General features: G+C 41.1%; 1 long non-coding RNA gene across 41 annotated transcripts in view; it reads right to left on the reverse strand.

Annotated features, from left to right (window-relative positions):
- Positions 1-24,945, reverse strand: part of LOC143674157 (uncharacterized) — a 68,428-nt gene that overhangs the window by 32,906 nt on the left and 10,577 nt on the right. For 9 of the 41 annotated variants that reach the window (XR_013170913.1, XR_013170904.1, XR_013170907.1 and 6 more), the window contains exons 1-8: positions 23,223-24,263; positions 17,485-17,649; positions 17,053-17,129; positions 16,862-16,932; positions 6,841-7,283; positions 5,752-5,882; positions 1,887-2,175; positions 1,134-1,342 (exon numbers count right to left, since the gene is read on the reverse strand). This is a non-coding gene — a long non-coding RNA (uncharacterized LOC143674157). Of the gene's footprint in view, positions 1-1,133; positions 1,343-1,886; positions 2,176-5,751; positions 5,883-6,840; positions 7,284-7,525; positions 7,669-16,861; positions 16,986-17,052; positions 17,130-17,484; positions 17,650-20,214; positions 20,357-23,222; positions 24,264-24,945 lie in introns of those variants that run through there. The other 32 variants (XR_013170937.1, XR_013170911.1, XR_013170934.1 and 29 more) reach the window with 21 other exon arrangements.

Consider the following 24,945-nt stretch of genomic DNA (forward strand, 5'->3'; position numbering starts at 1 on the left):
ACCTTGCCAGCCTCTCCTGAATGATCTCTGCAAAGTGACAGCCTCATTTTTGTCTTGATGATCAGCCACAGGCCGATGAATTCTTAGAGCTGTACACAGCTTTTATTCCCTCTCCTTGTGGACCACTAAAACACAAACACTATTTAGAAAGATCTGGGCCGAGTCATCTCTTTGGAGCCTGGTGGCAGGCCAGGAGGCTGGTCACAAAGGCTGCATTCAGCTGCAGCAACAGCAGCCTGACCGGCAGGGGCCTTGTCCCAAACATTTTTGACTAGGCTTGGGGTAGGGGGTGGGAGGGGAGGTGTTACTGGCCTCCAAATATTTGTTGCTCTATCTCCAGAGCAACCACAGCGGCCATAGTGAAACCCTAAAACTGCACATCGAAACTCGGGAGGTGCTGCAAAGTCAAGCCTGACCCAGAGAAGGCTTTGTCCTGGACCCTCCCCCCGCCCCCAACTGCAGAGTCTTCCAGGCTCTTTTCAAAGGCATTAAAGAGAAGCTATTATGCTGGCTGCACATACACAGCCTACTGCCTGCTCAGACTAAAGATGTCTGTGAAAAGACTGTACCGATTGCACATGATAGGTTTCAAGAGACACCAAATGAGCAGCCCGCTTGTCCTCTACAGAGCTTTTGCAATATCATGTACTGAATTCTGATCTTAGCCCAGGATTCTGATCTGAGCTACTATCTATCTGGACGACCTTGGGCAAGTCACTTATAGTCATTGAGCCTCTCTTTCCTTAGCAAAAACTGTAATTAAGCCCAAAAGATTAAACCCTTATTGATGCCTGCCCTGAGCTAGATGCTGGGGTTACAAAGCTCCAAATGCATGCCCCTTGACCTCAGGGTCAGGGCTGTATTAAATGTTAGGTTGGATCACGCCAGGGGTCCACTGCCTGGCCCACGGTGGAGACCAGTTGTACTGTAAAAATTTATTTCTCTTCCTTCATCTTCAAACTGGGCTGCTTCAAAGAAAACCCCAGAAGATTAATGACAGCCCGTGTACTTTTATAATACTCTCCATGTGTCCAAGATAAATTTGCCAATTTGTATCAGAACTAGGGAGAAACTGGTAATTTATTAGTTTTTTATATCATGTCTTTATTTTAATGTGTTTTTATAATACGTACCGGTATGGATTTTCTTAATTATCTTCTAAATTTGGAAGGATAAGGATTATTGTTTCCACTGTAGATTGAAGGTATTGAGGCAGAATGATGGAACGATTTGCCCAGGTCACAGATGGAATTAGAGGCAGAGCTGAGATTCAAACACTTATTTTTCAGTTTATTCTTTCAATAAGTTTTTTCTTGAGCCATTACTAGATTCCAGCATTGATCTAAACATTGGGGTCAAAGCAGTGAACAAAACAAATTTTCATTAAGGAGTTTATATCCTAACAGAGGAACACAGATTATTAATGCATGCAAGAATACATAATATATAAGATGGCGAGAAGCACTACGGATGAAAAATAAGCAGAGTGAACAAAATAGTGACATGGGATACTATTTTATATAGAGTCACCTGGTAAATCCTGTCTGAAGAGGTGGCATTTGATTGATTGTTTGATTTCAGAGAACTGAAAGAAGCGAGAAGTTAGTCATGTGGATACCTTGGTGGGAGAGTACCCAGGTAGTAGGAATAATAAGCCTAAAGGGCCTGAGATGAGACCATCTTGACATATTTGTGGGACAGCCAAAAGGCAAGTGTGGCTGGTGCAGAGAGAAGGATGGGGAGAGAGCAAGAGATGAAGCCAAAGAAGTGAGGGCTCCAGTTCATAAGTGTCTCATGGGTGATGGAAAGAACTTTAGATTTAAACTGAGTGAGATGGGAGTCTTTAGAGCACCCTGGGCAAAAAGGAGTGGCATGATCTGACTTACCACGTTAAAAGGTTCCTCTGATGCCACGTGAATACCAGTCTGAAGGGAGGCAGAGAAGGAAGCAGGAGCACAATTAGGAGTCTCGTGCCACAATTCAGGCTCAGATAAAGTGGTAACAGCGAGGTATGAGAAGTGGTCCGATTCTGTATCTTTTTCTCAGGAGGAAGCAATAGAATCTGCTGACGGATTGGAAGGTGGGCTGTGAGCGAGAAGAGTCAATGATAACTCCAAGGCTTTTGGTCTGAGTAAGTGGAGGAATGAAATTGCCATTTGTGGAGTCAGGGAAATTCTGGAGGAAGAGCAGGATAGAGGGTACATTGGTTTTCTGTGACTGCCATAAGAAAGTACCAGAAACTGGGAGGCTTAAATAGTGAATTTATTCTCTCAGTTCGGAATGCTGAAGGCCAAATCAAGAACCAACAGAGTTGGTTCTTCCTGGAGGCTCCGAGGGAGAAACTATTCCATGCCTGTCTCCTGGCTTTTGGTGCTGTCGGAAACCTTGCCACAACTTGCCTTATAGCTGCCTCATTCCAATCTCTGCCTCAGTCTTCACATGGCCTTCTTCGCTCTGTATGCATCTGTGTCTCTGCATCCAACTCTGCTCCTCCTTTCTCTTATAAACACACTAGTCTTTGGATTTAGGACCTGTCTTAATCCAGTATGACCTAATGCCAATTCGAGGACATTGGTAAAGACCCTATTTCCAAATAAGGTTACATTCAAGGGTACTGAGGGTTAGAACTTAAATGTATCTTTTGGGGAAATTATTCAACCCATTATAGGGGGTGATAGTAAAGAGTTTTATTTTAGATATATTAAGTTTGTGATGCATATCAGAGATCCTAGAGGAGATGTAGGGAAGGCAGCGAGGGGCAACCTGGAGATATTCATTTGCATTCTTCAGAATACTTATAAAGTCACAGGCCTGGTTACCATGCAAGGTGGTAAGTGGAAGTTAGAAGAGGACCAATGCTTGGAGGATTCCAATGGCTGGTGGAAATAAAGAAGAAGAACCATCAAAAGAGTTGTGAAGGAGATTCTCAGAAACGGCAAGGAAAACCCAGATACTCCTGTCCTGAAAGCCAAATAAAGAAAGTGTTTCAAAAAAGGAGTAACCAAAACACTGGGTCAAATCAGTGATAGGTTAGGATGAGAACTGATAATTGACTTTCAGATTTGGCAAAATGTGGTCTTTGGTAGCTTAGAAGACAGACGTTTTAGTGAAGTGGTGAGGGTAAAAATCTGATTGAGTGGGTTAAAGAGAGAAGAGGAGGATAGGAATTGGAGTCCACGAGTATGTTCAACTCTTTGAAGAATTCGTCTATAAAGAAGAATAGAGAAATGAGCAACAGATGAGAATCCTCCGTGGGTCTCTTTTTTTAAAGGTGGTTGACTTTACAGCATGTCTGTCTTCTGATGGGAATGGTCCCATAAAAGAAGGCTAAATGGATGATGCAGGAGAGAGAGGGGACTGTTACAGGTGCAATGGCCTTGAGTAGTTGAAAGAAATGGATTCAAATTCCATCCCTCATGCGTCTTCTATCATAATTACACGGCTTGCCAATTAATAACATTAGACATTTTGAGAATAATTTTAAATTGCAAAAATTTCTTTCAATCACAGAGTAAATTTACCAGGAGGTGGCAAAAATATTGCCCAATGGGTCTTGCAGAAACTGCTTTAGAGAACATGATGAGTTAGCCCCTCCTCCTTGGGTTCCCAGAGCATTTGTACACACCTCTAACTGCAGGTTATTTAGGCAGACTAAATAACCTGCAGACTCCCACCCTAGACATGAGCTCCTTATGGGCAAAGACTGCAGCCCTATTGCCTAGCAAATGTCTGACCCATGCGCATTTACACACTATTTGAGAGAAGAGAATGTGGGAATTGGAATTTTCTGTCCTACTGAATCTCTCACCTTTCAAATGAGGCATGAACCTGATATTATTATTTTGTAAATAAACTTTTCTGATAGTAGGATGGGTAAAAAGTTTCTTTTCCTTTCCTTTTTTTTTTTTTTTTTGATTTGTGAAAGACAAGGGACAAAGGGGGCAACAAACAAACATTTATTGAATGCCCACAGCATACTAGGCGATCTACTAGGCACATGGATTCTCTCTTTTATAGATAAATTATTTTAGGAGAAAGTTTCATTTTGTACACAAAGAGTCATCAGCAGTACCATTGGGTTAGACATTCATGTGATGGAATGGAAGTCTCATATGGTAGTGAGCTTCCCATCTTTGGAGGTACGTAAGTAGAATCTGAAAAACTGTCTGGGAATCCCAGCATCCAATCATCATTGGGCTTTATCAGTTTTATGATCTAATCCAATCCTGGAATTCGATGAATTCAGATAACAAAATTCTATAGCTGAATAATATTTACCTTAGGGTTTCTCATCAGCTAATCATACACATTCAAACCCTGAGGGCAGGCTGCCAGGTACAAAATCTGGCTCTGCTACTTCAAACTATACTATGTGCCTCAGTCTCCACACTTAGAGAGTGAGAAAAATAACAGAACATACCTCACTTTACAATTCATTAGAAGAGCTTAGAACAGCATCTGACACATAGAAATTGCTCAATAAATACCAACTATTATTTATTCAGCTCAAACAATTCTAAGAGACTGTGACAGTTTCCTGGGACCAGTGGTTATCTCTTGTGGCTCATGCTTATACATTAAACCAAAGCCAGGCGCAATGAGAAAGATTAGGCTCAGCAGACAGAAGCCCTTAGGACCTGGACACCGGCTCAGGCAAGGCAGGGCTCTGATGGGAGCACCAGAGGGCCCAGCCAAACTGGACTCCCTCCTGCTCCCCAAGGGTACCCATCTTCCCTGGTCAGGCAACGTGCAGAAATGTCAATGGTGACCTCATTTGTTTTCTTTTCTGTTACTGCTACCTTCCAAAGGCCAGGAACCGCTGAAATTAAACTAAGGCAGGGACCAGGGGAGCAGACGGGGCCTGGGCCAGGGCCAGGAGTAATGAAGTGGAAAATGTTCACACCACAGGCAGCATTATAACGCACCTGTACAAATAGAATGAGACCTGCCCACCCCCTTCCTCCCAGGGGCCCTACTGCCTCGCAGACTTCTCTTTATAGCTTCGCTCTCTCCTTTGCCTGATTAATGATTAGACCTATAATGAAGATAAGAAACAAAGATATCCAGAGTGGAGAGATTAAAGAAGGGACAACTAGGGCAGTGAAGAGGAGGGCCTGGCTTTCCCTGGTTAGAGAAGCAGGGCCACACTCTACCATGATGGAAGACAGAGGACAAAACATGGACCAGTACTATATAGCTTTTGAAGCAATGGGATTTGGGGTGAGTCTTGCAACTTCAACGAGTCTCAATTTCTACATCTATGAATTGGAAACTCTGTGAGCATTGTATGAGATGGTGTCTTTGAGAGTTTAAAGAAGATCTGTTGCTCTTCACCGCTTTTGGGTTTGGCCTGAAGTCACTCTCAACTCCAATTGTTGGTGCAAAGAGAAGCTTTCTTGGCACCATAGGGAAAAAGTAAATACCCAAAGTAAAGGTCAAAGCCACCAACATATACCATGGGATCTTACCTTCTATCACCATCTTCCTCTTACATAAGTTGTTATGATCAATAAGAGAGCAAAGAAATGTGAAAATGTATTCCAAAGAACACCTGATCCATAGTAGGCCTTTAATAAATGCCACTTGCTTTGAGAAATTATGAGCTCTTTGCAGATCAGAACATAGGCTCTTTTTCACCCTCTGATGTATAACACCATGTTAGCGCATAGTAAATGCTCAATAAATATCAGTCTGTGGATTCTGTTACGCACTGAGATTTCAGTTATTGTGCCCTCTTGCTCCCATACTTACGGTTCAGTCTTCAATCCAAGTGCTTGATGCAGGGATGCATCTCTAAATGCCAAGTGCTTGATGCAGGGATGCAGGGAGCAATTTGACACAATTCTTCAACAAGGTGCTTGGTTGCTTCAAAGTAACTGCACCTAATTCAATATTAGGAATGAATTACTTTTGCTAATTTCTTTTTTTTGTTATTGCTGATGTTTCTGTCATTGCTTTAGGTTGTCATGATTATTGCCATGTTCTCAAGGAAGAAGTCTACAATTTGCAATGCATAAAAATCAGGATTACCATGTTTTTGTAAAACCACTTATACTTATTACCCTTTTGCCTAGTCAATAAACTTGCCCTGGTCTCTTATAATGTTTCAGGCAGGACAAGAAACTCGCTGTCCCATGGAGAAGCATAATGGAACAAATACCTTTCATACACTATGACTTATGAAATGATAGAAATGCATACAGGTGGAAGAACACAAGCCCAATGAGGGAGTGGAGAATCAGCCTCCTTGTTTTCCTAAAAGCAGTAATTTGAGCTGGGTTTGAATTCCATCATGGGATAGTGGAATTAATAGATCCCAGCTATGGAGTCCATACAGCCCTGGCTAGACGTCACATGAGGTAGAGTGGCATATGTCTTCAGGGCTAAAAGGATCCAAAAACATGTGGCCTTTTGCCTTCAATTTAGTACTTAATTTCATTCTTATCATAGGTACTTCATCAGATACTATTTGGTGTTATTTTCTTAGTGGTTTCACATGCAGGTTGTGCATAACAGGAACTGAATACATTTTGTTTGTTGACCCATCAAAACTAAATGATTAAGCCTAGTTCTGCAACTACAAGTTTGCAATCTTCCTAAAATTAAAGGAAAAGTCTTAATAATTTTAATGTCATAGCTACATTTTAATTTCTATCTCCCCTGCAAGAGCTAACTTCTGCTTGTCCATCTAACTCAGATTGTCCTCATTTCCCCAGGAGGCTAGGCCACCTCAGTGCTACCATTGCACTCCAAGCCTCCTCCAATCCAACACTCCCTTGCATATTTGCCTGTCTCCCCACCCGACGACTGATCTTCTTGACAGCAGGAAATGTGACTTACTTTCCTCCATATCCGAACATAGCAGATCTTCAGTAATACACATTGGGTGAATGCATAAGCGAGTGCACAGTTTCCTTTAAGGAGATTTGAGTTCCCTAAATTGATTTTAAGATCCTCGAGGACAGGGCATGTTGACTGTTCAGTGTTGGAGTAAACCATGGCTCTAGGAGAATACTGATACCAGAAAAGGAGGGCCATGCCAAAGGTGAAGAAAAATAACTTCTTTCATTTATTGTGAATTTTCCTCATCTTTGAAAATTTTCCTGAATCCTGGAAGTAATGCTAAGGAAACCCCAGTACGTGATTTCAAGAGGATCCAGGCAGGCCAGGTGTTTCCTGAGAGGGGTTGGTCCAATCCCATCTTCCTGACTGGGTCAAGGTGCCAGGGCTGGGCGAATGCTTTGGGCTTGGATTACTGCATGTGACGGGAAGCCACACAGGTCCTGTGGAGAAGGGTGGTTTGGAACCCTCAGGTCTAAATGTCAATTTGCCACGTCCTCAACATTATTCCCAAAGATTTAGATTTCTGGATTAAGAGCCATTTTTAGAATATCTTATTCTATAAAACCCAAAAGATTTCCCATTCTTAGTGGGTAGGCCCTATAATTCAGCTAATATTCAGTGTGTTCCATTTAGGAAAAAAACAGACCTCAAAAACACCACAGAAAAATTACAGAGTACTTACCAGAAATTCAGAAGAGTTCTCCTTTAAAATATGGAATCATTGTAGGCTTCCTTTAAATGGCAAACAAACCCACAAATTTGAAATATTTGGATTTAAAATCTGTGATACTCAGCCCCACTCTGATTAAAATCACCAAGTGAAACCTTGACCAAAAGGGTGAAGAGAGGAATGAGACAAAATAAAGGGTCAGTGGCTGAGAGATTTCAAACAGATTTGCGAGGTTATCCTGGAGATTATTCTTATGCATTGTATAGATATCCCCTTTTTAGTTTAAGGTATAGTAAGGCTAGAGGGAAGTGCCTGAAACTGTAGAGCTATGCTCCAGTAGTAATGTTTCTTGAAGATAATTGTATAATGATATAGCTTTCACAATGTGACTGTGATCGTGAAACCTTGTGTCTGATGCTTCTTTTATCTATAGTATGGACAGATGAGTAAAAAATATGGATTAAAAATAAATAAATAATAGGGAGAACAAATGTTAAAATAAATTGAGTAGATTGAAATAATAGTGATCAATGAAAGGGAGTGGTAAGAGGTATAGAAAAAAAAACAATAGGGGAAACAAAGGTTAAAATACATTGGGTAGAGGGAAATACTAGTGGTCAGTCAGAGAGAGGCCTGAGGGGTATGGTATGTATAAGATTTTTTCTTTTTTCTATTTATTTCTTTTTCTGGAGTGTTGCAAATATTCTAAGAAATGATCATAGTAATGAATATACAACTATGTGGTGATATTGTGAGCCATTGATTAGTGCACCTGGTGTGGAATGTTCATATGTAAAGAATGTTCGTGTTTGTATGTTTGTGTTTTGTTTTGTCAATAAAAATTAAAATAAAAAAGATCACCTAGTGAGATAACTCAGGGCTCCACCCTCCTACAGAACCCTTGAACAAGTAGTAAGAACTGGAAGCAACATCTTTCTAAAAGCTCCAGAAAACAGTTAAAGGATTGGAGTAACATGGTGAATGCCAAATCAAGAAAAAAGCCACGTAAAAGCAGATCTCCTGATGCCCTTGCTGGCCTCTCCCTGATCCTTCATCAGCTTGTTATGGATCCAGCCCAAGGTCCTAGTATGGATCCTTCATCCCAGATCCAGAGGGAGCAGAGTAACCTTCCTGCGCATAATGGGATCATGTACATCTGGCTCAATGTGTCCGTTGGTGGCCTGAGGGGCTCACTGTCCCAGAACTTGTCCTTCTGCTTGATGTGTAAAAGATGGCTCACAGAGCTCTCCTACCTGTGAGAGAGCAGTCAAGTCATGCTGCCAGAGGCAAGAGATTGCTGGTTGTAAGAAAAGCAGTGCAGTGTCCAAGACCCTGAGGAAACTGTTTCCCAAGGAAGAGATGACATTCCTATCCCTGTAAATGGTGGAATTCCTAGGGCCACATGCACAACTCCAAGACAAGAGGTATGGCAGAAAGGATCAGGGAGGCTCCTAGGCTTTGCCTGGAGGTATTCTCCAAACTAACTGTATGGATCCAGGCCAGTCTTCAGATTAGGAAAGGTGTTCTCTTTTTCCTTCTACTTCTTTTGTTGTTGTTGTTAGCCCCTGACATTCAAGGAAAGCTCTGTCATAACACTAAATGGATATAAGTTTTAAGAGCAGATGCCTCAGAGTCTAAATTCCAGTTATAACATGCTAAGATATCAAAATGTCCAGGTTTCAACAATAGATTACAAAAATACAAAGAAATAGGAAGTGATGGTCCAGGCAAAGGAGAAGATTAAAAACCATCAATGAGGAGGACCAGACCTGGGACATTCCAGACAAAGACTCTTTAAAAATTGTTCTAAATATGCTCAAAGAGCTAAAGGAAAACATGGACAAAGAACAAAAGAAAATTAAGAAGATGATAGATGAATATAAAAAGAATCACAATAGAAATAGAAATTAAGAAAAGAAATAAACAGAACTCAAGACCACAGTACCAGAAATTAAAAATTGTCTAGAAAGATGAAATAGCAGATTGGAGCTGGCAGAAGGAAGAATCAGTGAACTTGAAGATAGGACAATTGAAATCATCCAATCTGAGGAGCAGAAAGAGGAAAGAATGAAGAAAAGTGAACAGAGCCTGAAGAACCTGTGGAATTCCATTAATGCACCATACTTATCACAGGAGTCCCAGAAAGAGAAAGGAGAGTGGAAGGGGCAGAGAGAATATTAAAAGAAATAATGACAGGAGACTTCCCAAATTTAATGAAAGACAGGAGAATGTACATTCAAGAAGTCCAGTGAACCCCAGACAAGAGAAACTTGAAGAGAACACTATCTAGGTAAACTGTAGTCAAACAAGGACAAGGAGAAAGTTCTGAAAGCTACAAGAGGAAAGCATAGTGTTCTATTCAAGGGAATCCCATTAATAGTCAGTTCTGATTTCTCATGAAAAACCATGGAGGGAAGAAGGTAGTGGGATGAAATATTTAAAGTGCTGAAAGAAAACAATTGTCAACCAAGAATTTTATATTAGGTGAGACTTTCTTTCAGAAGTGAAGGAAAGATTAAAATAGAGTCAGATAAATAAAAGCGGAGAGCGTTCATCACCACTAGACATGCTGTTCTAGTTTGCTAGCTGCTAGAACGTGATATCAGAAACAGAATGGCTTTTAAAAAGGGGAATTTAATAAATTGCTAGTTTAGAATTCTAAGGCCAAGAAAATGTCCCAGTTAAAACAAGTCTATAGAAATGTCCAATCTAAGACATCCAGGAAAGATGCCTAGGTTCAAGAAGGCCGATGACATTCAGGGTTTATCTCTCGACTGGAAGGACACATGGCAAAGTCTGCTAGCTTTCTCTCTGGCTTCTTGTTTCATGAAGCTCCCTGGAAGGCATTTTCCTTCTTCATCTCCAAAAGTCGCTGGCTGGTGGGCTCTCTGCTTCATGGTTCTGCAGTGTTCTCTGCTCTCAGAATCTCTCAAGGTTTCTGGCTGGTGGACTCTGTTGTTCTCTCAGCCTCGTGGTTCTCTCAGCTTCGTGGTTCTGCTCAGCTCTGCTGTGGCTTTCTCATCATTCTCAAAAGGAACTCTCCGCTTCATGGTTTTGCAGCATTCTGAAGCTTTCTCCAAAATAATTATTCTTTTATAGGATTCCAACAAACAAGACCCATGTAGAATGGGTGGAGACACATCGAATCAAGTTTAATACCCACAACTGATTGGGTTGCATCTCCATGAAGATAACTTAATCAAGTTTCCACCCTATAGTACTGAATAAGGATTAGAAGAAATCATTCCTCTCACAAGATTGTTTAGGATTAAAACAGTGCTTTTTTAGGGTACATAAATCCTTTCAAACCGGCACAGCTGCCCTATTAGGAAAGCTAAAGGGAATTCTTCAGACTGAAGAGAAAGGACAAAAGACATAAAGAAATAAAGATCTCTGATAAAGATAACCATATGGGATATTTCATAAATGCCAGAACTGTTGTCTTGTATTTTGGATATGTAACTCCACTTTTTACTTCTTAGACACTTTCTAAAATGAAAATGCATAAAAAGTAAAGACAAATCTTATAACCCATTATTATCCAGGCAGGTGAGGGTGCTGTAAAACACACACAGACAAACAGCAATGACACAGTAAAGGACAGAAACTCGTAGGTTAGATTTGGAAACAAAAGCCAGTGGCTTGTCCGTATAAAAGACAGGCACACAAAAGGTCACAGAAGCTTAAAAGCATAAGGATATAACATTTTAAGTCAAATAAACATAAAGAGAAATCAGGAGACATTACACGTTAGACAAAGTAGATTTCAAAAGGGGGAAGGTAACAATGATCATTTTATATTGATAAAATGTACAATCACTAACTAAGGATTTCAGTAGCGAGCCCATTGAAATAAAAAAAGAAATGACAAACAATTTTGAAAAATAGTCTTAAAAACATTGAAGATATCAGATATCCAGCAAAGTTCTACTTAGGTTATATATTTTTTAAAAGCAAAATGGAATGAATTAAAATTTTTATTTAAAAAAATTGTTTAAATGAACCTTCCACACCAAAGGAAAAGTAATGGGAAATGGGACTGAAGCAATAAATACTAAAATGAATTCATTTGAAAGCAGAATACAGTGATAACATATAAATCCAAAGACTGTTTCTGTGGAGTGAAAATAATGTTATCTATGCAACTTTTGACAAATACATTCAAGAATAAAAATAGAAAGTTGGAAATGCAGAAGGAATCTAGCAGATATGAAAGATATAAATGTCAAAAGAATCACATATACAACTAGTTGCTGATAATTTTTTTTTGGAAATTTTGACTAATTGGATGATTTGGGGGAAAATAAAAATTATCAAAACTGAATCAAGGAAAAGCAGAAAATGCCAGGCTTTTTATGGTGAATTATTTTATACTTTAAAGAAAGATAATTTCTTGCTATCTAATTGTTCTAGAACAAAGAAAAATATAAAAAGTTATTTATTTTATAGAATTATAAATCCTTACATTAAAATCTTCCATGTAATCCCAAAAAACTATAATTACAGCTCAATCTCAAATATTAATATGTTTGTGAAAAGTCCAAATAAAATAGTAGTGACTTAAATTAAACAACCTATTAAAAAGAATAACTCACCATGACCAAGTAGGGTTTAACCCAAGAATGCAGTGATTCTTAGGCTCATAAAGAGGGGAGAAATACAAAGGCAATTTGTACAAAGAACTGCCCCTGACATATTTAATATATCACAAGACTATCATTATTAAAATAGTGTAGTACCAGTATAAGAAAATGCAGGCGGGTGAATGGAATACAATGAACAACAGAAAATAAATAAATAATAAAGACATCACAAATCAGTGGGGAAGCAAATGAAAAGAGGAGAAATGGGTTGGGAGCGGAAGAAACAATAACTTTCTTTAAACATCTTGAGGATTGTTAAGTAAATGAGAAATCCTTCTCCCAGGATGAATGAGCACCAGGGAGGGCAATTTCTTCTCAAGAAGTAAAATTGCATCACAGCTATCAGCCTTATCCGGAAGGACATGCAACTGCCCCAGAGAGTACAAGCAGGACTGGCTACATAATTTGCAGGAACCAAAATGAAAATATGGAGTCCCTTGTTCAAAGATTATTGAGAATTTCAAGAGAACATAGCAGAGCATTAAACCAAGCTCAGGGCCCTTCTAAGCAGTCCCTCATGTGACTGCACCAATCGAATTGGCCCTGGGTGCAAGTTTTCCATCATGTGGAAACAAGACCTGGGCAAAACCTTGGTGTGAAAATTGTGGAGTGGCTTTAAGTACAAGACTGATAATTAGATTAAATGCTTCATTCTGAGTTCATCAATGAAACCCCTTCACCCTCACATATACAACAAAATTCAGAGGTAGGATGTAGAACTTCATGCTGTCATTTTAGAACTTACCGCTTTCTTTACTGTATTGCTTAGAACCATGCCAATTATATGGTGCTTGCTTACTAAATGTTGCTACAATATCTAACATTATTTTGCATTATACAGCTTAACTGTTTTTCAGCATTTCCACACTAATTACTTCTTTTTACCACAATAGAAAAGTATTACTTTGTCCATTTAACTGAAAGGAAAGTTAGACCCAGAGAGGTTCTGATATGCCCAAGCCACACAACTGGTGAGCTGGCCATTTGGGGCTCAAACCCATGCTTTCTGATACTAAGTCATTCAGTCATTTTTTTCATCTATCCTTCCATCCATCTGAACATCCTACTCTGTGCAGGTTTCCTGGTATGCCCTGAAGAAACCCCAGCTCCTGGCCTTAGAGCTCATGGTTTCGTTGGGAAGACAACTGGGTAGGCATGTTTCACCCTAACTTGGAGAGAGTAAAAGCATGGGAGAGAGTACAAAGAACAGAAGTAGCACAGAATGCTTCACTCTATCTAAGGGGCCAAGGAAGACTTCACAGAGTAAATGGCTACTTAGGAGGCTTTGAAGGATGCAATTAAGTGGTTTTATGTTTTTTTGTTGTTGTTGTTTGTTTTTTCCATGGTTGAGTTGAACAGACATGGAGACAAGAATAAGTTCCCTTGGGTTCTCAATGGAAATTTTGTTGGTTTAAATGTTTCTGACCCAGTTGATCTGATCTTACAAATGAGGATTTCTTGCCACAAGGAACCGTTTGTAGAGACCAACTTTCCTAACAAGTGATAGAGACCTGGGAGTCCAGGTTAGGAGAGGCCAAGGGGTGGGAACAGTCCCAGTGATAGTCCATGCCTTAGAAGTGCTTTCTAAGCACTGGACTTAACACATCTCATTGGAGTCTCACAGACACCTGACAAAGTCCATGAGGCAGGATCCTTTTCATGGTCCATAGATAATAATCACACTGAGTAAGTCCAGGACCTATTCTGGGCCACAACACTAGCAAGTATCAGAACCAGGATCAGAACATACGTGGGTTCCTTTGTATTTCATCCCTCTATTCACTACCCCCATGAGGAAGATAAGACCTATGCCTAGTAGCAGGGGAAGTGAGTCTCTCCATTCTTGGATAACTCTTTTCATGTTTGTAGTTCAGTTTGCCCCAGGAAAACAGGAATGATAGCGTCTCCTGACTACCTATTAATTATAATAGCCTACCTGAGATATCGCCGGAAGAACTCAAGCTCTACAACAGATTTCTATCAAATACTTAGCCAACAGGGAATTCATTGTTATAATGAGTTTGTAATGGATAGAGTGGTGTTGTGAAAATAATAAAAGTAGCCTCATTGTATAACCACATTTATTAAAAGCAGTGTGGTTATAGGAATAGATGACTGCATTCTAGATTTGGCTCTGCCACTTACTAACTGTAAATTAGTGCCTCTTAATCTCAGTTTCCTTTTATGGAAAATGGGCATAAGGTTACCCAACTTACAGGATTATTATGAGGATGAAATAATATAATAGATATGAACATTTAAAATTTAAAAACAATTTTTTTAAAAAAACCATAGAATTGTATAACATAAAGAATGAACCCTAATGTGAACTATGGACTATAGTTAATAGTATAATTTTAATAATACTGCTTCATCAGTGGTAGTAGAGCTACCAAATTAATGCAAAATATTAATGATAGGGAAAACTATGAGAGTGGGAGGGAGTATGTGGGATCTCTGTACTATCCACATGATGTTTCTGTAAACTTAAAACTGCTCTACATTTTTTAAAAAATGCTACAAAAAATGTTGGCTTTTATTACTGCTGATGATATTATTCTATTGTTCTAAGGAAATCTGTAGATAATTATAATAATGACCCCAAATCCTTAATACTTGTGTGAGGTTTACCCTTCTTCTATGAAGCCAATGATCAGACTGAAGCAGGATGAATTTACAAGAAAATACTTTTACATGTAGGCTGAGTGGACCTTGTTCGGGACCAGAGCTCCACCTTACCATCACAGGTGAACCACACTCGTATACAGGACCAAGGCTTAAGTCGTATTTCACAAAGGAAATATCATAAAATCTGGGGCAAATGGCCAAAGTCTCCCAGTAGAGCCGGACCCTTAGCTGCCTCCCAAGGAAATGATCTCCAATGGTGAGATCCAAGATATGCATGCAAATAACCATAACTTAAGGCATAAAGTTCAAAGGTCCTTGGTACAACACAGGTAGGACTTTAGGGAGATGGAGAGAAGATGGAGATTACCATTATCTGGAAAAGGGCATCAAAATCTTCCTGAAAGAGTAGCTTTTGAATTGGCCTTTGCAATGAGCACATATGTGATAACCAGTTTGGCAGACAAGAAAGAGCATGGATTCTCAGTCAACAAGTGAGCAGTTGTTGATTCTGGTCAAACAATAGCCTCTTAGTCTGAGCTTCAGTTTTCTCATCTATAGTGTAGAAATAAAATTATCTACCTGGAGAGGATTGCTGTTTGGGCTAAATAAGTAAGCAAAAGTTTATTCGAACTGGAGATTTAAAAAAATCTGGTTTCCACTCAGTACTCCTGTCCCTAGGTGACTCCAAATTATGTTTCTCAAAACTAAAAGTAATTAATTAAATGAGGGTATTTATTGAACTGTGTACGTGCCAAATCAGTGCTGAGAACTATTTGTGTATCATAGAAATTTCTTAAATTCTAGTGTGCCATTAATTTTAAGAAGCACTTTGATGGAATAACAATGTTTAGGATTAGGTGGGAAAACAAAAACCAAAGATTACATGGTATGCATATATACACTGCAAGATCCACACTGACTTCAGAAAAATTAAATCAGAAAGAAAAAATGTCTTTGAGGTTGAGGAAATGTGGCCTAAGTCAAATGTTGCTTCTATTCTCAAAAGTAAGCCATCCAGGCAGGGCCACGGTGGCTCAGCAGGCAGAGTTCTTGATTAATTATGCTGGAGACCTGGTTTTGATTCCCGTTGCCTGCCCATGCAAAAAAAAAAGTAAGTCATCCAGTTGGCAAGATGAGACTATGTGAATGAAGAAGAGAAAATACAGTCCAAGCAAGCCCTTGTTAAATACTGCAAATTGCCAGGGCATCCCAGTCAGTTTTTCCCTTTTTGTGGACTACTTGAAGATGCACAAAGGCAACTTTTGTATTGCTCATAACCCACAACTGCAGGTCAGGCACATGTTTGGACATTCTTAACAAGACTTAAAAGATTCCTATAAACATCCACCGTTTGGTAGCCTACAGAACTGCAAGTGAATGTGCAAGTCAAGTGATTCCATTTCAAATACATTTCCTAAGCATCTGTTGTGTGCACCCTGTTGTGCTGAGTGCTTGGAAAGAGACGATGCCTTGGTCATTCCTCCTACACCCCATGGACCTTGGCAGAGCACACAGCATGCAGTAGGTAAAACTGTCATTTGCCAAACTGAATCAAACCAATGCTAGAGTTTGAGTGAAATTCAAATTCTCATTTAAAAAAAAGATAGAACCAGTCAATCATGGGCAGATGGTCTGCACTGGTGCTTCTCAAAGTGTCTATAGTGGAGGACCAGGTTTTGATTTTCAATCAGTGGTGAACTGATAGTTTTGTAAATACAAAATCATACACCTGAATGCCAAGGCAGCATCAAATTGCTATAAAATATCTCAATGTTCGCTCTTAATTTCTGAACTCATCCCAGCAAGGACACTTAACTGTTTGCAGACTGACAGCAGTACATGGACTACACTTGAGTAGCTTCCGTCTATTTGATTCCAGACACCTTACTACCCGGGAATTTCAGAATGACTGGGCAAATTAATTGATCGGTTTTATCAAGCACTTATTATTAATGATGATGATAAGACTGATCATCTATCAAGCACTTTCTCATTGGAAAGCACGGGTGATGATTAGTAGCTAGCCCTTTCCACTGAGGATAGTGTTGGTTAGTAGAGGAGAAAGACCAGTACATACCTCCATTATTTTTGTCCATGACTTGAATGGAGCAAGAGATTATGTCTTTGGCGATGGAAATCCCAGGAACTCTGGAAGTCAGACAACTCTGGGTATAATTTCTGCACCTCTCTTTACTATCTATCTGATATGGAATAAAAGCATCAGTCTTTTTGTCAGGACCCAGGAGGCCCTCAGTAACTTGTACTTACTGTTTTAGATGAATGGTGGCAGGCTGTGGTGTCAATGCAGTAAAATGAAGCAATGGGATGATTTGTCACAGACACCACTGAAATGAGGCATACAGGCAAAAAGTAAAGTTCTAATGAGATACCTCAGACTACTACTGAAAGGTCTCAAAGACTCTGATGAAGAACCTCTGAAGGATGGCCTAGAGGAGAAATGATTCAGGGGGACAGTACAACTGTCTTCATTTCAAAAGTGCTATCAGTTGGGACTTGGCATAGGCTCCTTCTATATGGTCCTTGTGGTGAATGGAATAATGGCCCCCTAGAGACATCTATGTTCTATTCCCCAGAACCTGTAAATCTCTTACCTTACATTCAAAAGAAACTTTGCACATGTGACTAAGTTAAGATGGGGGAATTATCCTGGGTCAGCTGGGTGTAATCACAAGTACATACCTCCATTGTTTTTGTCTGTGACTTGAATGGAGCAAGAGATTATGTCTTTGGCGATGAATCCCAGGAACTCTGGAAGTCAGACAACTCTGGGTATAATTTCTGCATAATTCTCCTTAACAGATGGAGCCAGGACCTCAGAGAGGAGGAGGAGGAAGAGATGTGACACTGGTGACAGAGGGAGAGGCAATGCAAGGAAGAAAGCTAAGAAACTCAGGCAGCCTTTAGAAGCTGATAAAAACAAGAAAATGGATGCTCCCCTCAAAGACTCTGGAAGGAATCAGCCTGGCCCACATCTTTACATTAGCCCAGTGAGACTGACTTGGGACTTCTGACCTCCAGAACTGTAAGGGATTAGAAAATGTGTGTTGTTTCCTATTGTTCTTATTCTAGCAGAAATTGGAAGCTAAGACAGTCCCAAAGCTAAGAACCACAGTCTGTGTGAAAATTATAGAGGAACAGATGTCTACTCAAAGGAGGAAATTCTGGTAGCCAGAGTCACCCAAAGATGGAAGGGGCTGGCTTGTATGGAGTGAGCCTGCAGTCACTTGTCAGGGAAGCCCACAGAGGAAAACCTTAATATATCATCCAAGATTGGACTAGGCAGACTCCAGGTACTTCATGTGCCTTTAAAACTCTAAAAGTCCATAAAACAACTTTCTCACTGCAGGAGAACCTCTTCAGCTTTCTGTTCGTTTGGACATCTAAGGTAGGAAAGCTTGGAAGACATCAAGCAATCAATCAGAACTACTAGAAATGGCAAAGTGAGTGCTGAGAAGTAGTCTGAAGATCCCTTTTATTTGTCTAGTTCTGTATAGTATTTGAAACATCTTCACACATTGCCGCCCTCACATTTCTGGCTATTATTACACCCAGTTTTCAGAGGAAGGAGCAAAATCTCAGAGTTCACACCTGGTAGGTGAGAGACCTGGGGCTTGAATCCATTCCTCTCCTCTTCTCACTGCCCACTCCCCAGCTTCCTCCAGTCTCGCTCAGAGACTCAGAATCCTTATCCTAGAGGACAATCCCTGCCCCAACACTTAGGCTGCTTATAAAAGTCATATGAGGCAATGTGTTTGAAAATGCTTTGAACAAATGGAATTATTTCCTTCCTCTTCCCTCCCTCCCCTCCTCCCTTCTTTCCTTCCCCCCTTAAATGTTTACTGAACAGATGTAGTATTCCACACACTAGGATAGTCTGTTTGGGAGCCAAGGTGAATAATACACCACCATTGCCTTCAAGGAGCTGCTGGTCTGGTTGGGGGATTCAGACATGTACACAAACAAATGCCAAAGTATGTCAACAGTGCAAAAAGTAGAAATGTATGTAATGGAGACTGTTCAGAGGTAGGAGTAATTAAATTCAGTTTGGGAAGAGGGTTGGTTAGAGAATGCTTCCAGAGTAAGTGACACCTGATCCAGGTTTAGAAGGAAGACCTGTACTTCACCAAGCAGGTGTGGAGGGGTGGGGGTGGGGAAGTTTCAGGCAGGAAAGCAGAGGGTGTTCTAGGGGAAGAAAAGAGCATCTACCAAGTTGTGGAAGTTTGGATCAGCCTGGACTATTCAGGGGCCTGGAAGTAGTGCAGTACATCTGAGATGTCAGGTAACAGAGGTGGGAAGGGATGGAGCTACAGAGGTCAACAGGGGTAGCAGGAAGACTCTGGACCAGCTGAAAGAGTTTGGTTTTATCATGGGTGCACTAGGGAGTTCCTAAAGCATTTTGGTCCAAGGAGTGATATGGTCAGGGTTTTAGGACTAGCACTGGGGTAGCAGAGTGCAGAATGGATAAAAGGGGTGAAGCTAATTATTCTCTGTCCTCCCTCTTCATGCCCCTAGATCCATTCTTAGACCTTCCTTGCCCTGTTCTGTGTCCCAGGGGTCTGAACCCTCCAGACTGCATCTTCTGGGATCCTACTTGCACCAGGCTTCTGGGATCGATCAAAGGGAAACACCAGAAAGGTGAAAGGAAGTGAGTAGAGAGTGTGGTATTATTTCTTCCCTGTCCCCTCCCTCCTTCCTTAGAGTGTCTCTGGTGTTTGCCTCTGGGCAGCCCCTCCTTCATGAGTCAGGTTCTCACAGGACTCCAATATAGTCTCTGGGTGCCTCAACATCCCTTGATTGTTCAACTAACCCTGCCCACACCTCTATGTAGTCCGTTCATTAATGACCCTTTATTTGAGCCATGGCCATGAATTCTGCTTCCTGCCATGATCCTGACTGATGGAGGGGCCAAGGCCTTCTTGAAGAAGAGGTAGGGCCATTGCAATAGTCTGGGAGAAGGGTGCAGAGGTAGAGGAGATGGAAAAAAGGCAGCAGAGTGGAGAATCTTTCCGAAGGGAGAAGCAACCGTTCTTGATTTCAGCTTGTGCGGCGCCTCTAGGAAAAGGAGGGGCCAGAAAAAAGGTTTCTGACTTAAGGGACTGAATGGGTAAGGGGGACACTCCTTGAAAGGAGAATTCAGAAGGAGAAGCAGAAAGTTTCAGTGGACCCATAAGGTCTATTTTGAATAGCTGAATTTGAAGGGCCTTGGGGACAATAGAAATAGATGCCCAGGAGGCAGGTGGTCAAAGATCTGGACTGGAGATATATCAAAGACACCAACAACATAGAACTAATAGTTAAGGTCTGTGGACAACAGAGAAATGCACTATATTTGTAACAAGCTCATCCCGTTGGTTCTGTTTTCATAGTCATTGATACAAAAAGAAGAGTTATAATGACCCGAGATCTTACAGAAGACTCTGTCCAGACACTGCTTGCCTCACACTTTTATCAATTGCCCCTCTCTTAAAGATGTAGGGGTTTGTTTTTCAAATCCACAATTTTCCCTGGTATTGCATTTAGTCATTCCTATTTTTCACCACCAGATTGTTTGCTGGGAAAAAGAACAAAAACAGCAACAGATGTCTCTGTTTTGGGGTTTTGCAAAACTCTGTGGTTAAGATAACACTTTCAATTAAAGAAATTATATCATTCAAATACCATATGCCAACAAGCCCTCATTTGCAAAAATCACCTGCTTTAAGAAATTATTTGAAGGATCTCCTGTATCCATCACTCAGCTCAGTTGGGCCTCTAAATAAGCTTCTTCTCTTTTCTCCTCTAGATTCTGAAAAACTTCTTAACAGAAAGCAGGTGTCAAGAGGAATGTCCTCAGATTTGTCCTCAGAGTTCTGCAGACCTTCTCTACCAATTCCCAGGCCCCCACTGACAAACACACATCTGCAGACTGTAGCCTGTGGTAGTCAATGCTACAGCAGGGTCGGGCACATTTTAGGCACTTAGCAAATACTTGTGAAATGAGTTCATTTGTTTCTCCTGTCCTTCTTTTTTTCCTTCCTTCTCCTTTCCTTCCTATCTTTGCTTCTTTTATAGCTTCACATTTTCTGAAAGCCTTCTGGGCCACACAGTTGCTATTGCACAGAAAGTACAAAGAAAATTAAACAGATGCCCTGTCCCCAGGAAATGCAAAGGGGAGACGGACAGGTAAAAACAGAGTTCTAATCCGAGGAAGAATGTGAGCTTCTTAAGGGCAAGAACCAGGCATGGTTCCCTTTGAGGCTTCTTATTTTGTACAGTGCCAAGAACTTAATAAGCATTCAGTTGGTGTCTGGTGAATGAGAGGTTTGTTGAATGAAGGGTGCCTCCCCAAATAAGCAAGTGCCATGCTGTGGAAGCACAGGAAAGACAGCACTAAAATTCTGATCAGGAGTGAGCAGGGAAGGACTTGTTGAGCAGGTGGGATGTGCACTGACTGCAGATAAAGGGTTGGGGGATGGGGGATGGAGGAACAGGGCGCTTCAACCAAAGCATGGAGGCATCCAGTTTGGCCACAACAGCAGGTGAAAAGAGGAACCTGAGGCATACGATGCCATCGCCATTGGAGAGATCTTACATTTCTGTTTATAGAGTCTGGGCTTTGTTAGATGTTGCGGAACCACTGCAGGGGTAACAACTGTAAAGTGACATCTAAACCAGCTCAAACATACTGTAATAATCTCAACCCACTTCGTCCTGTGTGGTGGACATTGGGTAAAGTTTTGATCTTCCCTTATTGGCTGTAAGCAATTTCATAGTGGAGATTTGGATTGGACATTTATGAAACAATCTGCTGGATGTTCTCTATTTGCTCATCCAGATCCCCTCTCCCCACAAGTCCCCCGCCACCTTGTGCCCCGGGAGACTGACGTTATAGAGGACATCAAATGGCGCCCTGGCCCTCTGGCTGCCATTTGGGTTTGGCCGATGAGAAGAATCAGCAGGCTGTCAAAGAGTGAGGGTGGAGTATTTATTCCTCTGTCAGTTTGCTGTGTGTTAGCTACTCCACTACCAAAGTCCACAACTCCTGAAAGGCTGTCTGTGGGGCTACCCTCTTTGGGTTCCATGACTGCTGCTTCCTGTTTCACCTTCAGGCCTGGAGGTAGTTACAGTTCCCTGCTGTTTGCTAGCCTGGGATCCAGCACTAGCCTTCATTGCTGTCTCTAACCCCTCGTCTAACTCTTTAAATGATTATTCTCCTCAAAGTACCCAGTTTGAGTGTGCCAAGACCCTACTATGAGTACCTGCCACGTACCACACATGCTTTGTGGTATTTTCCAGATATTTTTCTTGTATTCCTCCCAAAGTTTCCAAATAGGTATTAGTGTTCCCATTTTACAGATTTAAAAACACAAATTCACAAAGTTTGAGTAACTGGAAAAGACCTTTTCTTCTACAACTTGGAATCTCCCAGTTTCGAACAGTACCCAGCACATGACCATTCCCTGCCTGAATGTGAGAGGACACAAGGCAGTGTACCAATATGAGTGCTGGAGATCACAAGTGCTTTTGAAGTTCAGTGGTATAGTAGAAGTGGCTATAGAAGGAGTGGCTGGCTCCTTCTCTGTCAGTTTGCTGTGTGTTAACTACTCTACTACTAAGGTAGGAAAGGCAAAATTAAAAATCCTAACTCCGCTATTGACCCTCTCACTGAGATTTAATTCTTTATTTGGAAATTTGGAGAATTCCAACTATGTAGGGTGGGTGTAAGGACCAAACAAGATAATATTCACAAAGTATCTGGGATAGAATAGATGCTTAGTATGTAATAAGTTTATTTTACCCAGAAAACATCTATGTGTCTAAAACATATTCTCATTAGTACTCAGAGAGCCTCAATGAAGGGTTCTTTTCTCCTCTTACAAATTACTGCTCTGAAACATACATAAAAATATATATGCAAGTCCTCATTAAATTTATTTGCCAGTGCTTGAAGCTTCCTGTTTAGGCTATTCAGGTTTCTTCTACTCATTTGTCTCAAAAGCTCCATGTTGAAGACTGTGCAGGTGAAAAGTTTGTGACAAGAGGGAGAAGGAAAGAAAAACATATAGATTTTATACCAACATGTGCCAGGCATTTTCACATTCCCTATCTTATTTAATTTTCACAATAGCACACAAAACATGGGCACAATTCCTGTTTTCACTGATGAACCTGGTGTTGTTCAGAGATGTTAAGTGCCTTGCTCAGTCAAGGTCATGCACCTAGTAAAGAATGAAATCAGAATATGAGCCCAGGTCCTTTGGTCCCCAAGTCATAGGTGACCCTCCCAGTGCCTCAAGGTAGCATCTAAACCACCTCCTACAGCCAGATAGAAAACACCATCCTTCACTTCACTCCATGCTTATGCTTTCCTCTTTCAGCCCCAAATCCTTCTACTAGAAGCAGCACACCATTTTCCAATACACATGACAGTTACTCACTTGGGTGCAAGCCACAGGTCTTTCCTGGCTGGGTTCGCCAGCTCTGCTTTTGTAGTTGTTTCTGGGGGAAGTGGAACCTCTAGACTAACAGAATTCCAATAAAGAATGTTATGGTGACAAAGCAGGGAGAAAGAACAGACAATAGAAGGAAATGTTGAAAGATTCCCTTTCATCTGCTAATAGCTGATTGGGTCTGCACACGTCCACTCCTGGGAATAGAATCCAGGGGCAAAGGTTCCCACAACGAGGAGCCTACATTTTGTGAGTGCATAGTTACTCTTCCTTCCGATTTTTTTAAAAAAATATTTTTCTAACCAGGTCTCCGGAAATGAATATAAACACTACAAGAGTGTGTTTCATCCTTTCCAAAACTGCATTCCACTCTCCAGCCTCTATCTAACTCCCCTGTTGAGAATTTGAGTATCTAGATAAATGGGTTCATGCCTTTGAAATCTTGGGAAAAAGAAGTGTGACATAACAAAACACATAAGCTCTGTTCTGATTCTGTTTCATCTCCAAAGCCACTCCGTGAGAGCAAGCCTGAGGGAAAATAGCATGGAGACTGCAATTTGATCACTGGTCATGGAAGCTCAGCTGTGTTAAGAAAATGAGATGTCACAAAGAAAGTGGATCTGGTCTGAAAAGCCCTGCTTTTGAATCTTGGATCCTTCATTCATTAGCAAGTGACTCAAGCCATCTGATTTCAGTTTCTTCAGCAATACAATGGGGACAACAATATCTACCTCTCAGAGTGGTTGTGAGGCATCAAAAGGTACTCTGTCCAGGGTTTTTGGCATCTCCAGCAGCCTCTATTGGGTTTGGGCTGGACAGGTTGACAGGTGTCACAACCCATCCTGGGGCAGTCATTTCTAACAGAAAGAGTGCTTCAGTATGAAGCAATTGGCTATTAAGCAGAATTAACCCCAAGTTGAGCCGTTGGGATCCACAGCTTATTCACAGACCAAGATATAACTATACAAATTACAAAAGTTTCCACCAATTCCATGTGTCTACCACCCTCTTTTTCATGTGTGTTTTACTTCTGTTCTTGAAAAAGAAAATTGATACACAATAGCGACACAGATTTTATGGGTGCTAGGGACAGGGGGAATAGGGAGCAGGGAAATCAGTCTGAGAGTAGGGGGTGACTAGTCTGACTAGAAGGAGTAGTTGAGCCAGAAGAGGTCCTTCATAACCTGGCTTCAGCCACCTTTCCTCCAGGAAGGTTTCCCTGACCCCCAGGGACCCCTCCTGGGTACTCTGCCAGCCCTCTGTGCTCATTTCCAGAATGGCATTTAGAAACAGACCACTGTATGCCTCCATTATGGTCTCTTTATCAAGATGGTGAGCTAGTGATGGGAGCTTACCAATAGCCAGCAAAGCGCTTGGCACATGGAGGTTTGCCAAAAAATGTTATTGAATGAATGTGTCTAACTGATTAAGTGAGCCTGAGCTCACCTCCCCCAGCAACAGTACCAAGGACCTTTGATCCAGCCCATGGGACACAGCCAATGTTCAAAAGCAGGTGGGGTGGTCACTACATGGGGACCTGGAAATCATCACACTCATGATGAGTGGCAGAAGGACCCCAGTCAGTAGGAGGTGAATAGGAAAAGCTGGACCCAACACCTCCCCCTGCCCACCAAACAAAAAGAGAGAAAGTAGACTTGACAGCAGGATTCCAACTTACAAGGCTAGAGTTAAAACCTGAGCTCCATCCCAG

The sequence above is a fragment of the Tamandua tetradactyla genome, chromosome 2 (assembly GCF_023851605.1).
Source record: "Tamandua tetradactyla isolate mTamTet1 chromosome 2, mTamTet1.pri, whole genome shotgun sequence".
Taxonomy (NCBI): domain Eukaryota; kingdom Metazoa; phylum Chordata; class Mammalia; order Pilosa; family Myrmecophagidae; genus Tamandua; species Tamandua tetradactyla.